General features: G+C 34.8%; 1 long non-coding RNA gene across 2 annotated transcripts in view; it reads right to left on the bottom strand.

The window, feature by feature from the left end:
* The window catches only part of LOC141495244 (uncharacterized), a 170,417-nt gene that overhangs the window by 30,821 nt on the left and 117,024 nt on the right, over positions 1-22,572 (bottom strand). Inside the window, exon 1 of one of the 2 annotated variants that reach the window (XR_012470706.1) lies at positions 18,873-19,049. The exons of the other annotated variant lie outside the window; for it this stretch is intronic. This is a non-coding gene — a long non-coding RNA (uncharacterized LOC141495244). Of the gene's footprint in view, positions 1-18,872; positions 19,050-22,572 lie in introns of those variants that run through there. 2 annotated transcript variants of the gene reach the window in all.

Below are 22,572 nucleotides of genomic sequence, written 5' to 3'. Positions count from 1 at the left end.
TAGCTAGAGATACCCTAACATCTCAAACAAAAATTGTTCCTAAAATTGGGAGGCAGGCTACAAGGAACTGGGAATTTCTAAACATTTCTACATTATATGCAATTCAGTACATTAAAAAAATACAAGTTGCATTATTATGGGGGGAGGGGGGATGGTCAGCAGTAATCCAAAATTGGTGTTGTTTTGTTTTGTTTTAGAATACATTTGAGTATTCGTATAAAATACTCAGCAGACCCTTTACATATGCACATGCAGCTATCTTTATTATATACCACTCATCTGCTGGTATCTATTCTTTCAACAGTATAAATTTTTGTGAGGATAGAACCTGTTCTCATTTATCTCTTTTTGTATCCTTCCCCCAAAGTACTTTGCACATAATAGGCAATCAATAAATGCTGTTTGCATAAATGAACTCTAGGCAAGAGAAAATACACACCTTCTGAAATGCTAACTTTTTAAGCCCAAATCCATAAAGCTAAGGCAAACAAATTACCTTGAACTGATTTGTTCTGAGAACCTCTCCCCAAATGTAGTCTTTTAGTTATTTACTTGGATTCTGGATCTTCTCACTGGGGAATTTTTCAGTTGTAGCCAAATACATTTTGCTGAATTAATTTAGAGCAACCCTATTTAGGTTGGTCCCTGAAGGGCACTGCATAGAATTGCTGAGATTGTTGATAGCCTTTTGAGGTCCCTTGTGACAATTTTTTTACATTTATAATTGCCTGAGAAATAATGGCAACCAAAGAGCATAGAATCTTAGAATTTGAAGCTGAGAGAGATCTTAAAGATCATCTTAGTTTGAGCCCCTTAAATTTTTTATAATTATTATTTTACAAACAAATTTAAAATTTCACATTTGGAGGAACTGAGGGCTAAAAAAAAATAAGGACATACAAATAAAAGTGTCACATTCAAAATTCAATTCATGTCCAGCATCTTTTGCACAATGGCTTCCCTTCTGACAGAGAACCCTGAAAGGAGCATGGCCAGAGATGCAATGGTAAATATTTAGCAACCAACTCTCATGTCCTATGACAGTTTAAAAATTATTTGATTACCACTTTCTCCATCACCTTAAATAATAAATAACAAATAAAACAAGCCCTGAATTATGTTTTTCCATTTGTTGATTTTCAAGGAACAAATTCACTCACTTCAAAATTAGCAAAAAGCTGACTCAACCCTGGAATTGGACTGCTCCTACTGACATGGAAATAGGCAATATTTCTGGTTTAACTACCCCCTCCCATATCTTACTATAAGTGACAGAAAAGTATTGTTTTGCCTGAGATACCTGTGAATGGCCATCCTGAAAAGATCTCAAGGCAAATTTTGAGTGTAAGAAAGGATCTCCTCCAAAAAAGTGTAGATAAAATGAGCCTCCAAGTCATATAATTCAAGTTGTATTTTCATGAACTATCAGCCATTCCAATGGGTACTCAATGGGCAGCATTTTAGAAAAAACTTAAGGTTGGCTCTCTTCATGTAAGTAATTGTAGTTCTTCAAACTAAAGACAATCTTGGAAAAACTGATAGGAAGAAGTTGACTTGAAACCTTGGGTTGAATTACCTTTTGTCCCAGTGAGAAAGAATCTATCTTCCCAGGAAGTACAATACCAAAGCAAGAAAATATTTGAAATGTGAATTGTGCATTCATTATGTTCCCTCTCCCAGACTTCCTTTTGTGTAAGAATATTTTCTTGTAAATTGCCAAGTGAATAAAAAAGCAACCCAAGCCCATTTACATTTGTCTTTCAAATGTGCATCTAGTAAGAATATGTTAACATAAAACATTAATAATATGACAGTGTTATCAACAAATACCTTAGTCATTGTAAATATAAATATTTAACAGCTGTAGTAAGCGATTGAAATAATAAGAGTTGATTTAGAGTCCTTAAAATATAGTTTTCATTTTACACCAGATTCTCCAAAACAAAGACAGCTAATTGAGAGAATGATGAAACCTATTGAACTTGACCCACAAAATGTACCCTTGCCACAGACAATTTACAAAAATTGTGTTGTCAGGAGAATTGCACTTGATGAAGGTTGCAGCAGAATCCATTCTTATTAGCACAAGCTGAACAATATCAACCAAGCACAAAGTATGTAGTAGATAGACTGGTAGATCTGCCAATGTGATAAAAGGAATTATATCAATAAAACTGACCAAATTTTACTGTCTCTCCATGACCCCTAAAAAAAACTTATACAATGGCCAACATTTCAATTATGATATTTTTAGGTATTTTCAGGGAGCCCTAGAGAATGAGAATTCATTAAAGCAAGGTTAATCCTGAAGTTCCAAAAGGACAAACTCTTCTTTAAGTGATATTAATTCTGTGGTTCCTGAGTCAACCACTAGCTGGTCTTGGAACAAAGGAATCTACTAACCTCCTAGCAGTTTTCTGAGTACATTAGCTTATGAAGTAATCTTTCATTTTAAATATCTTCAAATAACAATGGGTAGATTAATGATTTGTTTCCTTTCTTCCCTCCTTCCTTCCTTCCCTCCTTCCTTCCTTCCTTTTTTCCTTCCCTCCTTCCTTTCATTAATTTCCCCTTTTCCCTCTCAAATTCTCACACTCATTTCTGAAGTCACAAAAGAGGATTTTTAAAAACATTTTTCAATCAACTTGGTTTTCAATAATCTTTCCCAAAACCCTTTTCAATATGAAAGGAAAAATTTCTAAAGCTAACCATGAAAATTCAAATAAGAAATGAGAAAAATTTACTTAAGAAGAATAATTTAATTACTTATCAAATACCCCCAATATTTCCTTGACAGATTTCATATATCCTTTGAAGATTTGCCTCTTCCAGAATTGGAGGAAAGTTTACCACTACCACTCACCGTTTGATTGGGATATAATGTGTGCTTGATGATATTCTCTGGTACTTCAGTGAATCTATGATTTCTTCAGATAACAGTCCTTTTGTGGTTTCATATTTGATGAAATTCTTCTTCTTCTTCTTTGGTCATAGATTTACCACAGAGAACCAAATCAAACTGCTGAGGACTAAGTCTTTTCACACCTATGAATACTTTCCATATATTATCATTTATTCCAACTCCATGATGGAACCACCTCCTTTTCTGATCATACATAATCCTCTTGATACCTCTTGCACCAATTCTTAGGTATAGGTCCTCATTAGAGAAATGGTAGAGGTGTTTATTTTGTGCCTATCATTAGTTTCTCTATTATTCTTTGAGTCATCTGTCACTTTGCTACCTCAGAGACTGCTGAGCCCCCTAATATACAGCCAATTAGTATAGTAGGAGAATATTTGTTTTAAAATATCAGTCCGCATATGCAACCAAGTCTATTCTCTTTCTTCCATTTAGTTTTAGAATATGATTAGGTCATACATAAGTACATACAAGCATACAAGTATATGCATGCACATATTTCTATAGATTTTCCATTCATGCATGTGTATGAAACTCTAGAATATTGCAAAGTCACTAATGGAAATCATGATTAGTTGTAACTATATCCACACACACACACACACACACACACACACACACACACATAATTGTACTAACTTAATGGATTGCCCATTTAAATCCATGTCATGCTTTAGATAAGAGACATTTTTATTTAGTTGGGGTTTTTTTTAGTTTTCAGATATAAATAATCGTTGATTACATTACAGAAACCTTGTAATATTTGGGGGTTTAATAGTCATTACAGTGGCAATGGTGTTAAGTGACTTGCCCAAGGGCACACCACTAATTAATAAGTATCAAGTATATGAGGTCAAATTTGAACTTGGGTTCTCCTGACTTTAAGGTTGGTATGATTTCCACTGCACTGCCTAGCTGACAAGCAATTATTTATTTCTAGCTAGCCATCCTTGTGGTAAGGACAAACACTTAGGAGAGCATGTAGTTCATTGTTTTATACTTCACTGATGTATTTTTATCAGAGGGTCATTGAATAGTTTATTCCACAGTAACATTTATCAAAGGATATATCATAATCTTAACATAAAAAGGGGAATTCTTCATTGGAATTTTGAGGTGAGACTGCCTTTTTTTCTCCCAAACTGAATACTTTTTTTTTGGTAATCAATGACCAATAACTACAGTGAGATTTTATGTTCTCTCATATTTTTATGTTTATCATGTTACTGTAGAGATGCCTTCTCTTATAGAAAAAATGATTGGGAAAGTCCACTTATTTACTTCTCATTCTGCCTCATAAAGATTATATGAAAAAAGACAAAGCAGGAATATGAGTGGGTAGATATCATTGTTCTTTCAATTACTTTTGGAAGGTTTAAATATATATTTCATTCTCCTGCTCTAGTGTCTTCACCTCCTTAAGATATTTTATAAAATGGTTCTCAATGCTTTCAAGATTGTATTATCTCCAAAACAAATTCTCTTGGTTGGAACTTGGTCTATTCTGGCTGTCTTTCATGTCTTGGTCTTTTAAAATGTCATTTCTACTTTCTCATATAACACATTTAGAAATAAGGAGTTCAAGTATGATGCCTTCTTTTTCACTGATTATAAAAATAGATAATTATAGAAAAATGACCAATGGGTACTACATTCCTCCTATTTTTTTAAACCTTCCTATCAGTTTCATTTTTAAAGGCCCTTGGATTGATGAAGTTCAGCTTTTTGTAGACTTGTCACTTCCTCGTTTTTTTTAACTATCTCATGAGGTAATATTATTTGTAATTTAACACACTTGTCTGTAGTGTGATAAAATGTATAATTATTTTTACAAATAAATGCATTAATAAATGAACATATATTTTAATTTTTGTTGCATTTGATTGCTTTAGGGAATATAACTGAATATGTAGGGAGAGCACAAATTTTTGTGATGAAATAAGACAGGAAAAGATTCCACTCCATTTTCTATTTTTTTTTTTTTGGTTATTGGGGTTTTTTTTTTAAGTGAAGCTTTAGAGAAATTTGCATAGGTCTAGTTTAGATGACCAAATGAAAGATGGGAGTTGAGAAAGATTTTCTCACCAAAATTCAAATAACAGTCAAGTCTCAAGGAAATTTACTGATTTAAAAACAAAGTTCAGAAGATAGATTAGATTTAAGAATATGTATTAGATTGTTTTCTACCCTGAGCTACTGGTGTTATTACTGGGTAATATTCTTGTCTATGCTGATGGTTCTCTGATACTGATTCTCTACTGAATTATTGCCATCTGCTGGTTCTCCATTGAGCTGTTGTCATTTGTTAGTTCACTGCTAAAATGAAGCTACTAAAAAATTCCCTACAGATAAATGGTTGCAGATCATTTTTTTTTTTGGTTAACCTAAAGTCTCAGTGCTATTCCAATAATTTTTTTTTCAGCACTACAATATTATGCACAAGGCCAACAACAACAACAACAAAACTCTAGTTCAAATATTTCTTCTAAATTGCTTTGTTTCTGCATCCATGATTACTTTCCCTGGTCTTCCCATTCTTCCAAAAGGGATGAGGAAATTCTTTGCAATTTCTATTATGCCTTTGACCTCCAGCACTGGATCTATGCAGATCAACCTTTTCACAAGTATCTACTGTATAAATACTAGAGATGAGAATTAACTAAGCTAAAGTTTCACTTAAGATGACAGAAGGACTGAGCTAGAACTGACAATCTCTGTTCAAGCAGAAACACAGGAAAAGGTCCCTTCCTACAATTCAAATATATTTCGATCACAAAATGCTTGCAATCTAGTTGAAAAGGACCACACGTGAAACAAATAGGCTTTAAAAAAAGGTTATTATTGCTCAGTTCACTACTCTTCATGACTGTGAACCATACTGTCCATAGGTTTTCAGGGCAAAGATACTTAAATTGATTGGCCATTTCTTTGTCCAGGGAATTAAGGCAAGTAGAAGTTACCCAGATAGTAAATATTAAAGGCCAAATTTGAACTCAGGTCTTTCTGATTCCTTATAAAGTACCCTTTTCAGTGAACCTCCTTAATAAAATAATAATATAACAATAACAACAACAATAGAGGATTAGATATGTAGATGACAACATAAAAAGTATGAATTTCAACTTGTCAACAAGCAAACAAGCATATATTAAGCATCTACTATGGGCTAGGCCTTGTAGGAAGCACTGGGAGGATACAAAGAAAGACAAAAACATTTCTTACCCTCAAAGAGTTCACAGGGTAATGGGAGAGACACCATGCAAATAACTATTTGCCATGAAGATATATATGAAAATATGGAAATAATCAACAAAAGATAGTCACTAGAATTAAAGGGAATCTGCAAAGGGTTCTTATACAAGATGAGGTTTCAGCTTGAACTTGAAGGAATTTGAGCAGGACAGGAGATGTAGATGAAAAAAGTATGGTAGGGGGCAGTTATTGAAAATGTCCAGAGTTGTGAGATATGGTATATTATTTGAGGAATAGCAAGGAAATAATTTCTCAAAAAGCTCAGCAAAAGAGATAAATAGCTACAATCTGAAGGGGCCATAGAAGACAAAAACAATTTCAAAGCAAAACTAGATTGAAGTTGGATTCATTGTTTTTCATCAGATAATTCTTCACTTCTCCTGTCTTTACCCTACCACTTTGTGATGCAAAGTAATATATAAAAAAGAACTTAACACTCATTAAGATGTGCTGTTTGATTTATTAACCTTGCCTAGGGGAGTAATCTGAAGAGCCAGTATAAATGTCTTGAAAGAACAAATTCAGAGAAGTGCATTAGAACAGACTAGAGAAAATCATACTCTTCACTCCATGGACTAAGTTTGGCTGAGGTTTTGAAACAAACTAATAAGAAAATAAAATATGTGAATTCCTGTTCTACTCCGAATTCAATTGTGAATACCATAGTCTGTCCAACTGCCAATAGTTTGACATCGGAAAAGAATCAATTTTCCAGTAGTGAGCAGAAGAGAACAATTGGTTTGGTGCAAAAAAAGGGAAAAATATCCATGCAAGGCCATCAGAAGTGGTTGAGGAATTGTGAGAAGAGTAACCACTAATGGGGGCTTGGTATCTACTTAAGAAGGTAATTCTAGGAGTAGCCTATATGTGTTACTGTTACTAGAGGAGCCCCCAAGGATATGGTATAATTTAAGGGATAATGAAAATCTTTTTCTGTCTTAACTTCTCTCTTTCTACCCTGGAATTCTACTTAGAAAGTATTCCAGAAGGACTTCCAACTAAGATGGCAGAGAGAAGTCAGGCAGGCACTGTTTTATGCTCTCCTGGCGTTCACTCAGAACTCAGCAGAACTCACATGAATCAAGTCCCTTAACAGATTTTGGAACCACAGAACTCAAAGAACCAAAGAGAGGAACATCTCCCAGCAAGGTCTATCATGGGGGGACAAGGGCAGGGGGAGTGAAGGGGGTTGGCAGAGCATGGGTATGCCCAGTAGAATGAGACCCAGAACTAACCTGAGAAACTCAATAACAAAAGCTCCTACCCTGTGTGTGGTAGGCAGATGGGAGAGGACCAGTTTAGCTGGTCTGGAAGCCCTGGGTAAGAAGTCCTACCTAGTGTTTCCAGCAGAGGAGTCTGAGTTTCCAGCTGAGTCCCCCATTATCCCTTTGGAAGGACCTGAAGTTTTCCAGAACAAACAAAAACAGCCATAAGTATTCCCACCTTTCCCAAGACCTGGGTGTAGGCAGTAGATATGCCCCAGCACTGATTACTGATTATGCTGATTGCTGGAGAGAGCCTTTGGCTTTTCCTGTCTGAGGGTCCAAACCAGATAGTGCTAGGTCTAGGAAGTGACCATTGACATCACCAACACAGATAATCCAGATAAAACTTCTGGCATCCCTTAATGATGGGCCCACTGAATGAACCTCACACACTGAATCACAACACTGAAGGTCTTCAAACCAACAGAAGAGCCTAGGGATCCAAAATCATAAAAGACCAACACAAAGCAGGGTTCATTGAATGTTACCTTGGAAATAAAGATACTATGCAGAAAAGGGTAGAACTTAAAAGAAAAATGGGAAATGATCTTTAGCCCAGAAACATTTCTTAGAAGAGATAAGTAAAGAGTTTAAAAATCAAATGAGAAAATTGGGGGGAAAACGAAGAGAAAATTAACACTATACAAGAGAATATGTCTTACATCAAGAAAACAAATCCTTGAAAGGAGAATTGGGCAAATTTTTAGAAAGATAACACCTCCTTTAAAAATAGAATTGAGTAACTGGAAAAGGATATGCAAAAGGTAAATGAAGAAAATTCTTCTCTTAAAAAAAGGATTGGGGGGGGTGGCTAGGTGGAGTAGTAGATAGAGCACCAGCCCTGGAATCAGAAGTACCTGAGTTCAAGTCCAGCCTCAGACACTTAATAATTGCCTAGTTGTGTGGCCTTGGGCAAGCCACTTAACCACATTGCCTAGCAAAAACTAAAAAACAAAAGATTGGAATCTGTTGAAACTAATGACTTCATGAGACAACAAGAATCTGTTGAAATCAAACAACAAAAAGAAAAGAAAATATAAAATACCTCATTGTCAAAACAACTATCCTGGAAAATAGGTCCAGAAGAGACAATTTAAGAATCATAGGACTACTGGAAATCCTTGAAGAAAAAAAAGTCTGGACTCCAAACTTCAGGATATAGTGAAAGGAGAACAGTCCTAATATACTGGAACCGGAGGGCAAAATAGCCATCAAAAGAATTCATCTATCACCTCTGGAAAGGGATCCCAAAATAAAAACATCAAGGAATACTGTGGTCAAACTCTGGAACTATCAGATTAAGGAGAAAATCCTGCAAGTGGCCAGTCAGAAATAATTCAAATACCAAAGAGTCACAGTCAGTATTACACAGAACCTGACTTCATCAACAAAAAGGGATAGAACACATGGAATATGATATTCCAGAGAGCAAGGAAGCTTGGATTACAATAAAGAGATCACTATGCAGCAAAACTGAGCCTTCTCTTTCAGTGGAAAAGGTGAACATTTAACAAAATGAGAGACTTTCAATCTTTCCTAATGTAAAGACAAGAGGTAAACAGAAAATTTGGATTTCAAACAGAAGACTCAAGAGACATATAAAAAGGTAAACAAGGGAAAACAAAAAAAAAAATGTTATCTAATAAGATTAAACTGGTTAAATCCTTAATTCCTAAGAGGAAGATTCTCATAACTTTTGAAAATTGTAACTTTATCAGAGGAAATATACTTGGACAGAAGGAACAGACATTTATGATATGAACATGACTTTGAAGAAATGATTTTAAAAATATATCTAATTTAAAATGGAGTTGGGGGAGGTTAGGTGGCATAGTAGATAGAGCACCGGCTCTGGAGTCAGGAGTACCTGAGTTCAAATGTCGCCTCAGACATTTAATAATTACCTAGCTGTGTGGCCACAATGGCAAGCCACTCAACCCCACTGCCTTGCAAAAACTAAAAAAAAAAAAAAAAGTAAAAAAATTGGAGTCGTAAAGAGATTGAAAGAAGATGGAAATTGAATGAGGTAAATTATATCATATGAAGAGGTGCAAAAGACCTACTGCAATAGAGGGGAAGAAGGAAGGAGTTGAGAAATGCCTGAATTTTACTCTCATCAGATTTGACTCAAAGAAGGATTAACAGACACACACACACACACACACACACACACACACACACACACACACACACACAAAAACACACACAATCAAGAGAAGGGAAAGTTGAGGGTAGAGATGGGGGAGTAAGTAGAGGACTGGGAAGGAGTAACTGATAGAAAGAAGGGAAGGAAGAAAGGACAAAGGGGGAAAAGGGACAGGAGAAAGAAAAGGGAGGGGGTTGGATTGAAGGGGGTAAACACTAAAGGAGGAGGTATTCGGAAGCAAAATACTGGGAAGTAGGGATAAGCTGAAAAAAAGGGGGAAAATACAAACAGAGAGGAGATAGCATGGATAGCCATAAAGAGTAGATAACTTTGAATGTGAAAGGAATGATTTTTTTCCACAAAAGACAGAAATATTGACTGCATTCTTTTCATACCATGATGAAATAAAAATCACATGCAATAAAGGGTCATGGAGAGATAGATCTAAAACTAATTGGAAACTAAATAACCTACTTTTAAAGAATGAGTGGGTCAAACAACAAATCAAAAAAGAATTATTTTGGGCAGCTAGGTGGCGTAGTAGATAAAGCACCAGCCTTGGAGTCAGGAGTACCTGGGTTCAAATCCAGTCTCAGACACTTAATAATTACCTAGCTGTGTGGCCTTGGGCAAGCCACTTAACCCCATTTGCCTTGCAAAAACCTAATAAAAATAAAAAAAATAAAAAAAGAATGATTTCATCTAAGACAATAATAAATAAACAACATAACAAAACTTATAGGATACAGTCAAAGCAATTATTAGGGGATATATTATATCTCTAAATGCTTACTTGAATAAAATAAAGAAAGAGGAAATCAATGAATTGAGCCTACAATTAAAATAAAAGTTAGAGAAAGAACAAATTAAAAATCCCAAATTAAATATCCAATTGAAAATTCTGAAAATTCAAGGTAAAATTAATAAAATCAAAAGAAAGAAAACTATTGAACTAAAATATAAAACTCAATAAATAGATAAAAATAGATGAGATAGATAAACCTTTGATTAATTTGATTAAAAAAGAAGAAAATCAAATTACTAGTATCAAAATTGAAAAAGATGAATTCATAACCAATGAGAAGGAAATTAAAGTAATAAGTCATAATTATTTTGCCCAACTCTATACGAATAAAATTGATAATCTAAGTGAAATGGATGAATATTTACAAAAAGATATATTGCCCAGGTTAAAATAAGAAAAAATTAAAAACTTAAATAATCTGATCTCAGAAAAAGTAATTGAACAAATCATCAATGAACTCCCTAAGACAAAATCTCTAGAGGTCAGATGGATTCTATCAAAGATTCAGGGAACAATTAGTTACAATTCTATAAAAACTATTTGGAAAAAAAATGAAGACAGAACTCTGCCTAATTCCTTCTATGACACCAATATGTTCCTGAGAGCTAAACAAAAAAGAGTCAAAACAGAGAAATAAAATAATAGACCAACTTTCCTAATGAATATGGATGCAAAAATTTTAAATAAAATATTAGCAAAGAGATTACAGCAAGTTATTATTAGGATAATATACTATGATCAAGCAGGAATTATACCAGGAATTCAGCATTTTATTCAGTAGTAGGAAGACTGTCTGCATAATTGATTATATCAATATCAAGCCTATCAGAAATGATATGACTATCTCAAAAAATGCTTAAAATGTTTTTGACAAAATACACAGCATCATTCCTACTAAAAATAGACTAGAAAGCATAGGAATAAAGGGATTATTCCTTAAAATGATAAACAATATCTATTAGAGACTACCAACAAGCATTATAGGCAATGGGGACAAGCTAGAAGCATTTCCAATAAGATCAGGAGTGAAACAAGGATGCCCATTAACATCACTGTTATTCAATATTGTATTAGAAATGTTAGCTTTAGCAATAAGAGAAGAAAAAGAAATTGAAGGAAATAGAATGGGTAATAAAGAAACAAAACTCTCACTCTTTGCAGATATGATGGTATACCCTAGAAAATCATCTTATAAACTACTAGAACCAATAAGCAACTTTAGCAGAGTTGCAGGATATAAAATAAACACATAAATCCTCAGAATTTCTATATATCACTAACAAGATAAAGCAGAAAGAGATAGAAAGAGAAATTTCATTTAAAATAACTTCAGACAACATAAGATACTTGGGAGTCTACCTGTCAAGGCGGACTCAGAAACTCTATGTAAACCGCTATAAAGCACTTTTCTCATAAATAAAATCGTATCTAAATAACTGAGCAAATATCAATTGCAAATAGGTAGGCCAAGCTAATATAACAAAAAAGGATAGTGTTACCTAAATTAAACTATTTATTAATGCCATACCAATCAACCTTCCATAAAATTACTTTAATGAGCTAGAAAAAATAGCAACTAAATACATATGAAGGAACAGAAAGTCAAGAATAGTCAAGAAAACAGGTCAAGGGAATTAATGCAAAAGAAGGCAACCTAGTCATACCAGATCTAAAATTATATTATATATATATATATATATATATATATATATATGTATATGTATATATATTAATTATTTTTTATTAAAGATATTATTTGAGTTTTAAAATTTCCCCCCAAATCTTACATCCCTCCCCCCACACCCCCACAGAAAGCAATCTGTCAGTCTCTACTTTGTTACCATGTTGTACCTTGATGCAAATTGGGTGTGATGAGAGAGAAATCATATCCTTAGAGAAGAGACAAGAAGTCTAAGAGGTAACAAGATCAAACAATAAGATATCTGTGATTTTCTAACTTAAAGGAAATTGTCCTTGAACTTTGTTCAAAATCCACAGCTCCTTATCTGGATACAGATGGCACTCTCCTTTGCAGACAGCCCAAAATTTCTGCAGATTGTTGCACTGATAGGATGAGCGAGTCTTTCAAGGTTGAACATGACTCCCATGTTGCTGTTAGGGTGTACAGTGTTTTTCTGGTTCTGTTCATCTCACTCAGCATTAGTTCAGGCAAATTCCTCCAGGATTCTCTGAAATCTCATCCCCCCTTGTTTCTAATAGAACAATAGTGTTCCATGACATACATATACCACAGTTTGCTAAGCCATTCCCCAATTGGAGGACATTTACTTGATTTGCAATTCTTTGCCACCAGAAACAGGGCTGCTATAAATATTTTTGTACAAGTAATGTTTTTACCCTTTTTTACCATCTCTTCAGGATAAAGACCCAGTAGTGGTATAACTGAATCAAAGAGTATGCACATTTTTATTGCCCTTTGGGTATAGTTCCATATAGATCTCCAGAAGAGTTAGATGAGTTCACAGCTCCACCAACAGTGTAATAGTTTCCCAGATTTCCCACATCCCTACCAAAAATGATCATTATCCTTCCTGGTCATATTGGCCAATCTGAGAGGTGTGAAGTGGTACCTCAGAGAAGCTTTAATTTGCATTTCTCTAATAATTAATGATTTAGAGCATTTTATCATATGGCTATGGATTACTTTGATCTCCGCATCTGTAAATAGGCTTTGCATATCCTTTGACCATTTGTCAATTGGGGAACGGTTTTTGTTTTAAAAATGACTTAGTTCATTGTATATTTTAGCAATGAGTCCTTTGTCAGAATCATTAGTTGTAAAGATTGTTTCCCAATTTACTACATTTCTTTTGATCTTGGTTACATTGGTTTTATCTGTGCAAAAGCTTTTTAATTTAATAAAATCGAAATCATCTAATTGGTTTCTGGTGATGTTCTCCAACTCTTCCTTACTCATAAACTGCTCCCTTTTCCATAGATCTGACAGGTAAACTAGTCCTTGATTTTCTACTTTGCTTATAGTATTGATTTTTATGTCTAAGTCCTGTAACCATTTGGATCTTATCTTGGTAAAGGGTATGAGGTGTTGGTCTAATCAAAGTTTCTTCCACACTAACATCCAATTACTGGAACAGTGTTTATCAAAGAGGGAGTTTTTATCCCAATGGCTGGACTCTTGGGGTTTATCAAACAGAAGATTACTATAATCATCTCCTGCTTTTATACCTAGTCTGTTCCACTGGTCCACCACTCAATTTCTTAGCCAATACCAAACAGTTTTGATGACTGATGCTTTATAATATAATTTTAGATCAGGTAGGGATAAGCCACCTTCTTTTACACTTTTTGTCATTAAGCTCCTGGCAATTCTTGACTTTTTATTTCTCTATATGAATTTACTTACAATTTTTTCTAACTCATTAAAGTAATTTTTTGGAATTTTGATTAGTAGGGCACTTAAGAGATAGTTTCAATTCAGTAGAATTGTCATTTTTATTATATTAGCTCTACCTAACCACGAGCAGTTTATATTTGCCCAGTTATTTAAATCTAATTTAATTTGTGTGGAAAGTGTTTTATAATTATTTTCAAAAACATTCTGAGTCTGTATTGGCCAATAGACTCCCAAGTATTTTATATTGTCTGAGATTACTTTGAATGGGATTTCTCTTTCTAGCTCTTCCTGCTGTATCTTGCTAGACATATATAGAAAAGTTGAGGATTTATGAGGGTTTATTTTATAAACTGCAACTATGGTAAAATTGTTAATTATTTCCAGTAGTTTTTTGGATGATTTCTTGGGATTTTCTAGGAAGACCATCATGTAATCTGCAAAGAGTGAGAGTTTTCTCTTTCCCTTCCAAATTCTAATTCCTTCAATTTCTTTTTATTTTCTGTAATTGCTGATGCTAACATTTCTAACACAATATTGAATAGTAGTGGTGATAATGGGCACCCTTGTTTCATCCCTGATCTTATTGGGAATGCCTCTAGCCTCTCCCCATTGAATATGATGCTTGTTGATGGTTTCAGATAGATACTGCTAATTATTTTAAGCAACAGTCCATTTATTCCTACACTCTCTAGTGTTTTTAATAAGAATGGATGCTGTATATTGTCAAAAGAATTTTCAGCATCTATTGATATGATCATATGATTTCTGATAGGTTTGTTGTTGATATAATTGAGTATACTAACAGTTTTCCTAATATTGAACCAACCCTGCATTCCTGGAATAAATCCTACTTGATCATAATATATTATCCTTGTGATAACTTCTTGTAATCATTTTGCTAAGATTTTATTGAAGATTTTTGCATCTATATTCATCAGGGAAATAGGTCTATAATTTTCTTTCTCTGTTTTTAACTCTTCCTGGGTTAGGTAATAGCACCATATTGGTTTCATAGAAGGAGTTAGGCAGAGTTCCATCTTTCCCCATTTTTCCAAAGACTTCATGTAGAATTGGAACCAATTGTTCCTTAAATGTTTGGTAGAATTCACTTGTGAACCCATCAGAACCTGGAGATTTTTTATTTAGGGAGTCCATTGATTGCTTTTTGAATTTCTTTTTCTGAGATAGGGTTGTTTTGGTATTTAATCTATTCTTCATTTAACCTGGGCAATTTATATTTTTGTAAATATCCATCCATTTCACTTACATTATTAAATTTATTGGAATAGAGTTGGGCAAAATAATTTCAAACTATTACTTTAATTTCCTCCTCAAATAATTTCAAACTATTACTTTAATTTCCTCCTCATTGGTGGTGAGTTCAACTTTTTCATTTATGATACTAGCAATTTGGTTTTCCTCTTTCTTCTTTTATCAAATTGACTAGAGGTTTATCAATTTAATTGGTTTTTTCATAATACTAAATTTTTGTTTCATTTATTAATTCAATCATTTTTTTGCTTTTGATTTTATTGATTTCTCCTTTAATTTTTAGAATTTCTAATTTGATATTTAATTTTTTTAGTTGTATATTTAGTTCATTGATTTCCTCTTTCTCCAATTTATTCATGTAAGCATTTAAAGCTATACTATATCCCGTGAGAGTTGCTTTGAATGAATCCCATAAGATTTGCTGTGTTGTTTCATTATTATCATTATCTAGGATAAAATGGTTAATTCTTTCTATAATTTGTTTTTTGGTCCACTCATTTTTTTAAAATGAGTTTATTCAGTTTCCAATTTGTTCTGGGTCTATATCTCCTTGGCCCAATATTGCATATGACTTTTATTGCATTGTGATTTGAGAAAGATGTATTCACTATTTCTGCCTTTCTGCAGTTTGTCATTAGGTTTTTATGTCCTAGAACATGGTCAATTTTTGTATAAGTTCCATATACTGCAGAGAAAAAGATATATTCCTTTCTTTCCCTGTTCAGTTTCCTCCATAAGTCTACCATATCTAATTTTTCTAACAATCTATTTACTTCCTTAAATTCTTTCTTGTTTATTTTATGATTTGATTTATGTAGATCTGAGAGTGGGAGTTTGAGATCTCCCACTATCAGAGTTTTGCTGCCTGTGTCTTCCTGTAGTTCTTTCAGCTCCTCCTCTAAGAATTTCTGTGCTGTCCCACTGGGTGCATATATATTTAGTATTGAAATGACTTTATTGTCTCTGGTACCTTTTAGGAGGATTATGTTTTATTCCTTATCTCTTTTAAGTTTTTTTTTTTTGCAAGGCCAACAGGGTTAAGTGGCTTGCCCAAGGCCACACAGCTTGGTTATTATTAAGTGTCTGAGACCAGATTTGAACCCAAGTACTCCTGACTCCAGGGCCAGTGCTTTATCCACTACACCACCTAGCTGTCCCCCTTCCTTATCTCTTTTAGTGCTATTTATTTTTGCTGCTGCTTTGTCTGAGATAAGGCTTGCTACTCCTGTCTTTTTTGCTTCAGCTGAAGCAAAATATATTTTGCTCCAACCTTTTTCCTTTACTCTATATGTATCTCTCTGCTTCAAATGAGTTTCTTGTAAGCAGCTTATTGTGGGATTCTGGTTTCTAATCCACTCTGCTATTTGCATTTACATTCAAAGTTATGATTACTAATTCTTTATTGCCCTCCATGCTATCTTCCCTCTGTGTGTATTTTACCCCCTTTCCTTCCCCCTTTATCCATATTCCTAAGTATTTTGTTTCTGAATACCACCCCCTTCAGTGTGTTTGCCCTCCTATATCACACCCTCCCCTTTCTTTCCCTTTTTCCCTTTTCTCTTCCCTTCCACTTTTTATTTCCCCTTTCCCCCCAACTCCCCTTCCCTTTCTCCATTCCCCCCCTCCTCTTTCCCCCCTTTTAATACTTGAAAGTTTAGATGTTTTATAAGTTAACTGAGTATGTGTAGGTTGACTTTAAGCCAAGTCTGATGAGGAGAAGATTCAGGTGTTTTTCATCTGCTCCCTTCTTCCCCTCTATTACCATAGGTTTTTTGTACCTCTTAGTGTAATGAGATTTACCCCATTCAATCCCCTCCCTCCTCCCATCTCTTTCCTGTCCCCCTTTTTAAAGAGGTAGTGTTTTTTTAGATCATTCTATCTAGGTCATAGAAAATTCTGAGTGTCTGTCTCTTCTAGTTCAGTATATTCTATTGAATAGTGTCAAAATTCCTGAGAGTTGTTAGAGTCTTTCACCCAAATGGGATTAAAGTCAGTTACATCTCTTTAGATAGCAGTCTCATGGATAGGTCATGCATGTCCTTCATTTCTGGCTAGGTATGTTCTCTGTGTTCGAGCTCCAATTCTCAAAATTTATGAGAATCTTCTTCCCATGCTGGGATATAGCCAGTTTCAACTTACTGGATTGCATTATTTTTTCCTTTTACCGCCCCCTCCCTTTTTTTATCTTTTCATTTGTCTCTTGAACCTCCTGTTTGATATTCAAATTTTCTGTTTAGCTCTGCTCTTTTCATCAGGAATTTTTGGAATTCTTCCATTTCATTAAATGTCCATCTTTTTTCCTGGAAGAGAAGGCTCAGCTTTGTGGGAAAGTTGATTCTTGGCTGCATTCCAAGCTTCCTTGCTCATCAAAATATCTCATTACAGGCCCTTAGATCCATTAATGTTGATGCAGCCAGGTCTTGCATGATCCGTACTGTGGATCCCTGATGCTTAAATTGTTTCTTTCTGGCTGATTTCAGGATTTTCTCTTTTATTTGATAGTTCTGGAATTTGGCCACAACATTCCTTGGTGTTTTCATTTTTAGGATCTTTTTCTAGTGGGGCTCGATGTATTCTTTCAATAATTACTTTGCCCTTCGATTCCATGATATCAGAGCAGTTTTCCATCACTAGTTCCTGTAATAATAAGTCAAGGCTTTTTTTCTCTTAAATGTTTTCAGGAAGTCCTATAATTTTCCGGTTGCCCCTCCTTGATCTATTCTTGAGGTCATTGGTTTTGTTGATGAGGTATTTTACATTTTCTTCTATTTTTTTTCTATTTTTTCATTTTGTTTAACTGAATCTTGCTGTCTCATGGAGTCATTAGTTTCTGTAGACTCCATTCTTTTTTGAGGGGGAGGAGTTTTCTTCATTAATCTTTTGCAACTCCTTTTCCAATTGGTCAATTCTACTTTTGAAAGAGCTTTCCATTTGACCAATTGACATTTTGAGAGAATTATTTCCCTTTTTGCATTTGCCCAATTGAGGATCTGAGAGAATTATTCTCATTTTGTATTTGTCCAATTGTACTTTCTAAGGTTTAGTTTTCTTGTTGCAAGGTATTAATTGTCTCCCCCAAATTTTCCAGTTGATTTTTAAGCTCCTTCCTTATTTCTTCAAGGAAGTCTTTCTGTGCTGAATACCAGATAGCATTCTCCTCAGAGGTTCCAGGTCTTTCTGAGTTAGGGTCTTTCCCTTCCAAGAATGTTTCTATGGATCCACCTTTCCACTGACCCTTCTTCATTTTTCTGAGACCTTGAGTTGGGGAGGAGCTGATTCACAGGGGCTTAGGATTGCTAAAGCCTTACTCACTGAGTTCAATTTCTCTGGCTGGCCAGTAGGAGGTGTTGGTTGCTTTCTCTGGAGTGTCTTTGACCTTGTTTGAGGCCTTCTCCCTTAGCTTGAAGGGAGGAGTTGGAGCTATTGAATTCTTTTGCCTTCAATCAATGGCTCTACCCTGGCCTAAGGTCATTCATCAGCTGGGCTGGTTCTTCTGCTCACACACCTGGGCCTGAGGCAGAAGTAATTTGTATTTGTTTGCTCTGGGAAGAGAACTGAGCTGTAATAGGACTCTGTGTTCCTCAGACCAGAGGAGCCCAGGGATGGTGTCCGCAGCTCTCCTGCTCCAGAACTCTCCCCCCCAGCCCTGTCCGCAAGATACTGGGGGACAGCACCAACACCAGTGCCTCTACTCCCTAGTTGACTCAAGCCCCTGCTGTCTAGCCCCACCGCTGATTCAGCAGGTCCAGCTCTCAGGCCTCAGACTCCCAGGTCCAATTCAGCTATTAATCTGGTTGATCTGGGCCTGATCCTCCCTCTGAGCCCAGACTCACCTGCCTGAATTTGGCCAATGCTGCTGCTGGAGACAAACCCTTAGGTAGATGTTCTTTCTCCTGGATTTTCTTTCTGAGTTTTGTGGGTCGGATGTCTTTTAAGAGGTTTGTTTCATGTGATAGATGGGGAAAGATCAGTAGACTTTAGAATTGTGTCTGTCTTCTCTCCCTCCGCCTTCTTGGCCCTAAAATTATATTATAAACCATCATTTATCAAAATTGACTAGACTTACTTAAGAAATAGAGTGGTAAATCAAAGACAGCAGGTAATGACTATAGTAATCTACTGTTTGATAAACCCAAAGCTTTTCGGATAAGAATTCATTCTTCAATAAAATTTGCTGGGAAAACTGGAAGATAGCATGGCAGAAACTAGGATTAGACCAACATATTATGGCCTATACCAAGACAAGGTCAAAATGGGAGGAGAAATTAGACATAAAAGATTATATTATAAGCAAATTAGGAGAAGAAAGAATAGTTTACCTGTCAGATCTATGGAAAGGGAAGCAGTTTATGACCAAGGAAGATATAGAGAACATTATAAAAAGCAAACTGGATAATTTTGATTTCATTAAATAAAAAAGTACTGTAATGAAGAGCAAAATGAATGTAACTAATTGGGAAATAATTTTTACAACCAGTGTTTATGACAAATTACTCATTTCTAAAATATAAAGAGAACTGAGGCAAATTTATTTTAAAAAAAGTTATTCCCCAATTGCAAATGGTCAAGGGTTATGTAAAGGCTATTCTTAGTAAAAGAAATCAGAGCCATCTATAGTCACATGAAAAAATGCTCTAAACCATTTTTGATTAGAGAAATGCAAACTAAATCATTTCTGTGGAACCACTTCATACTTCTCAGTTTATCCAATATGATCAGAAAGGATTATAATCAATGTTGGTAGAGTTATGAACTGATCTGAACTTTCTGAAGAGCTATTTGGAATTATGCCCAAAGGGCAATCAAAATGTCCATACCCAGGGCAGCTAGGTGGTACAGTGGATAGAGCACTGGCCCTGGAGTCAGGAGTATTTGAGTTCAAATCTGACCTCAGACACTTAATCATTACCTAGCTGTCTGGCCTTGAGCAAGCCACTTAACCCTATTGCCTTGCCAAAAAAAAATGTCCATACCCTTTAATCAGGCAATACCACAAAAGGGTCTGTATCTTGAAGAAATCATGAAAAAGGATAAAAATTTCACATGCACAAAGACATTCATAGCAGCTCTGTTTGTGGTAGCAAAGAATTGGAAATCAAGGGAATGTTTATCAACTGGGGATTGGCTAAGTAAATTGGGATATATGTATATTTTAGAACACTATTTTTATAAGAAATCATGAGGGACAGGATTTCAGAAAAGCAGGAAAGACTTGCATGAATAATGCTGAGTGAGATGAGCAGAAGCAGAAGAAAACTGTACACACTAACAACAACATGGGGGTGATGATCAATCATGATGGACTTGCTCATTCCATCAGTGCAAAAATCAGGGAGAATTTTAAAGACTTGTGATGAAAACTACTATTTATATCCAGAGAAGGAATTATGGAGTTTAATTGAAAACCAAAGTTGTCTTACATAATATGTAATGTTGCTATCTCTAATGTTTTCTTTCTTCCTTTTGGATCTGATCTTTCTCTCACAACAAGTTCGGTTTCCATCTGTGCTTTTCATTGATGGAAATGCAAAGCCTGTATCAGATTGCCTTCTGTTTGGGAAGGAGGGAGGGAAAAAATTGTAAAACTCACAACCTCACAAAAAGAGTGATTGGTAGAAACTACCATTGTTTGTAGTTGGAAAACAAACAAATATGTGAAAGAAAGTAATTCCAGTAGTTTAAGATTTGTCACTAGAATCATTGCAAGTGTTTAAGTTGGCTGGGATAATTAAAATATAGTAATATGCTAACAGATTTCAAATTCTATCACCTAATAAAATATAGTGCCTTGAAGTTCTGAAATATACCCACAACAGAGTTGTGAAAATTTAGAAGCAAGCTTGTATGTGTTATTCTCTGATATATTGATATATCTACATAAACTGTGTGAATGTATATGTAATTTTCTTTCCTGTCTCTCTTTGTCTGTCTGTTTCTCGCTCTTTCTCTCTCTCTGTCTCTCTCCTCTCTCTCTCTCTCTCTCTCTCACTGACTTTGGACAAGTCATTCATCCTCTCTAAGTTGTCCTCATTATAAAAATGGAAAGAATAATACCTACCTCAAAGGGTTGTTGTTAGTATTAAATAAGATAATAGAGGTAATATAGAGCTTTGCAAAACTTAAAATACTATATAAATATAAAAGCTTTGTTCAAGGTTTTAGCTTGATTATTTAATATCTATTCAGAGTCTTTAAAAAACAAGATTAATAGTATTTGAAAAGAAAAATCATGCAAATCATTGAGATAACAAATTACAACTCTGTGCCAGACAGGTGGTTTAGTGGATAAAACACTGAGACAGAAATCCCGAGTTCAAATCTATCCTCAGACATTTACTAGTTATATGTCTCTAAACAAGTTACTTGACTCCTATTTACCTCAATCCTTTGGAAAAGAAAAGGCGAATCACTCTAGTATCCTTGCCAATAAAACCCCAAGTACAGTATGGTCCATAGTGTCATGAAAAGTCAGACACAACTGAATATGTGCCAACCATTGTGCTAATTGAGGGGGATACAAAGATAGACAAAAATCTTGTCCTTACTCTCTTGAGGTCACATTCTAATGAGAGACACTACATTCAAATAACTCTAAGTATAAGAAAGAGAAGAGTTCTTTTCCTTAGCACAAAGAAGAAGGAAAAAGTAAACATTCATTCTCCAGCATACATATTTTCAAATATCTGTTTCAATAGATGGCTTAGAATTAAATGTCAATGTGGTTGGCAAAATCAATAAATTATTAAGGAAAAAATATGAACATTAACTACCAAAGTCAAGTCTTCAAGCAATTGTTTCAATTTATGTAAACCCTTGGGTCTCTATAATTCAAACTTTTAAAATATTAAGATGGGGAGAGGGGAGGGCGGGAGTATTTGCAACTATTGCTGAACCTTTGGTGGCAAAGAATCACCTAGACCCAAAGAGGGACTAGTCACTTTTCCCAGCAGATCCTAGCTACTCTACAGATGTTGGCAAAGCAACCATTGATTCCAGTGCCTGTTCTGTCAGCAACTTCTTTAATCCTGTCAGTATTTAATGCTGCCAAAGCAGAGACAGCATTTATATACATAAGAAAAGTCTGCTGCTACCTTTTGAATTTTCAAAATAACTTTGTTTTTTAACCAATCATTGCTAAGTCAAAATGAATTGTGAGTGAAATGGGTAATGTCTGATTAACTAAAATTGATGGAAAATCCCCAGGAAAAAGGTGTCATCTGATTACATCATCTTGTTTCTCTTTTCTAAAACTTCTCATCTATTTTTGTCATGACCTTTTTGGCAGTCTGGTGAAGTCTAGGGACCCCTTCTTAGAATAATGTTTTTCAATGTAATAAAATGTAGCATTACAAAGGAAAATGAAGGTTAATCAAAATAAAGAGACATCCCCCCTGCATTTCAGTTGAAGGCCTCATAGAATCTATACAAAGACTACTTAGGGGTTCATGGACTCAGATTTAGAAATCCTTTTTTTTTATTTCTCACAGTTCTATTCTCTTTCCCTCTGTTTCTCACTGTCTTACTTTATCTCTG

The sequence above is a fragment of the Macrotis lagotis genome, chromosome 8 (assembly GCF_037893015.1).
Source record: "Macrotis lagotis isolate mMagLag1 chromosome 8, bilby.v1.9.chrom.fasta, whole genome shotgun sequence".
In the NCBI taxonomy this organism is placed as follows: domain Eukaryota; kingdom Metazoa; phylum Chordata; class Mammalia; order Peramelemorphia; family Peramelidae; genus Macrotis; species Macrotis lagotis.
The sequence above is the reverse complement of the archived record's forward strand: the minus strand, read 5'-3'. Positions and strand labels throughout refer to the sequence as shown.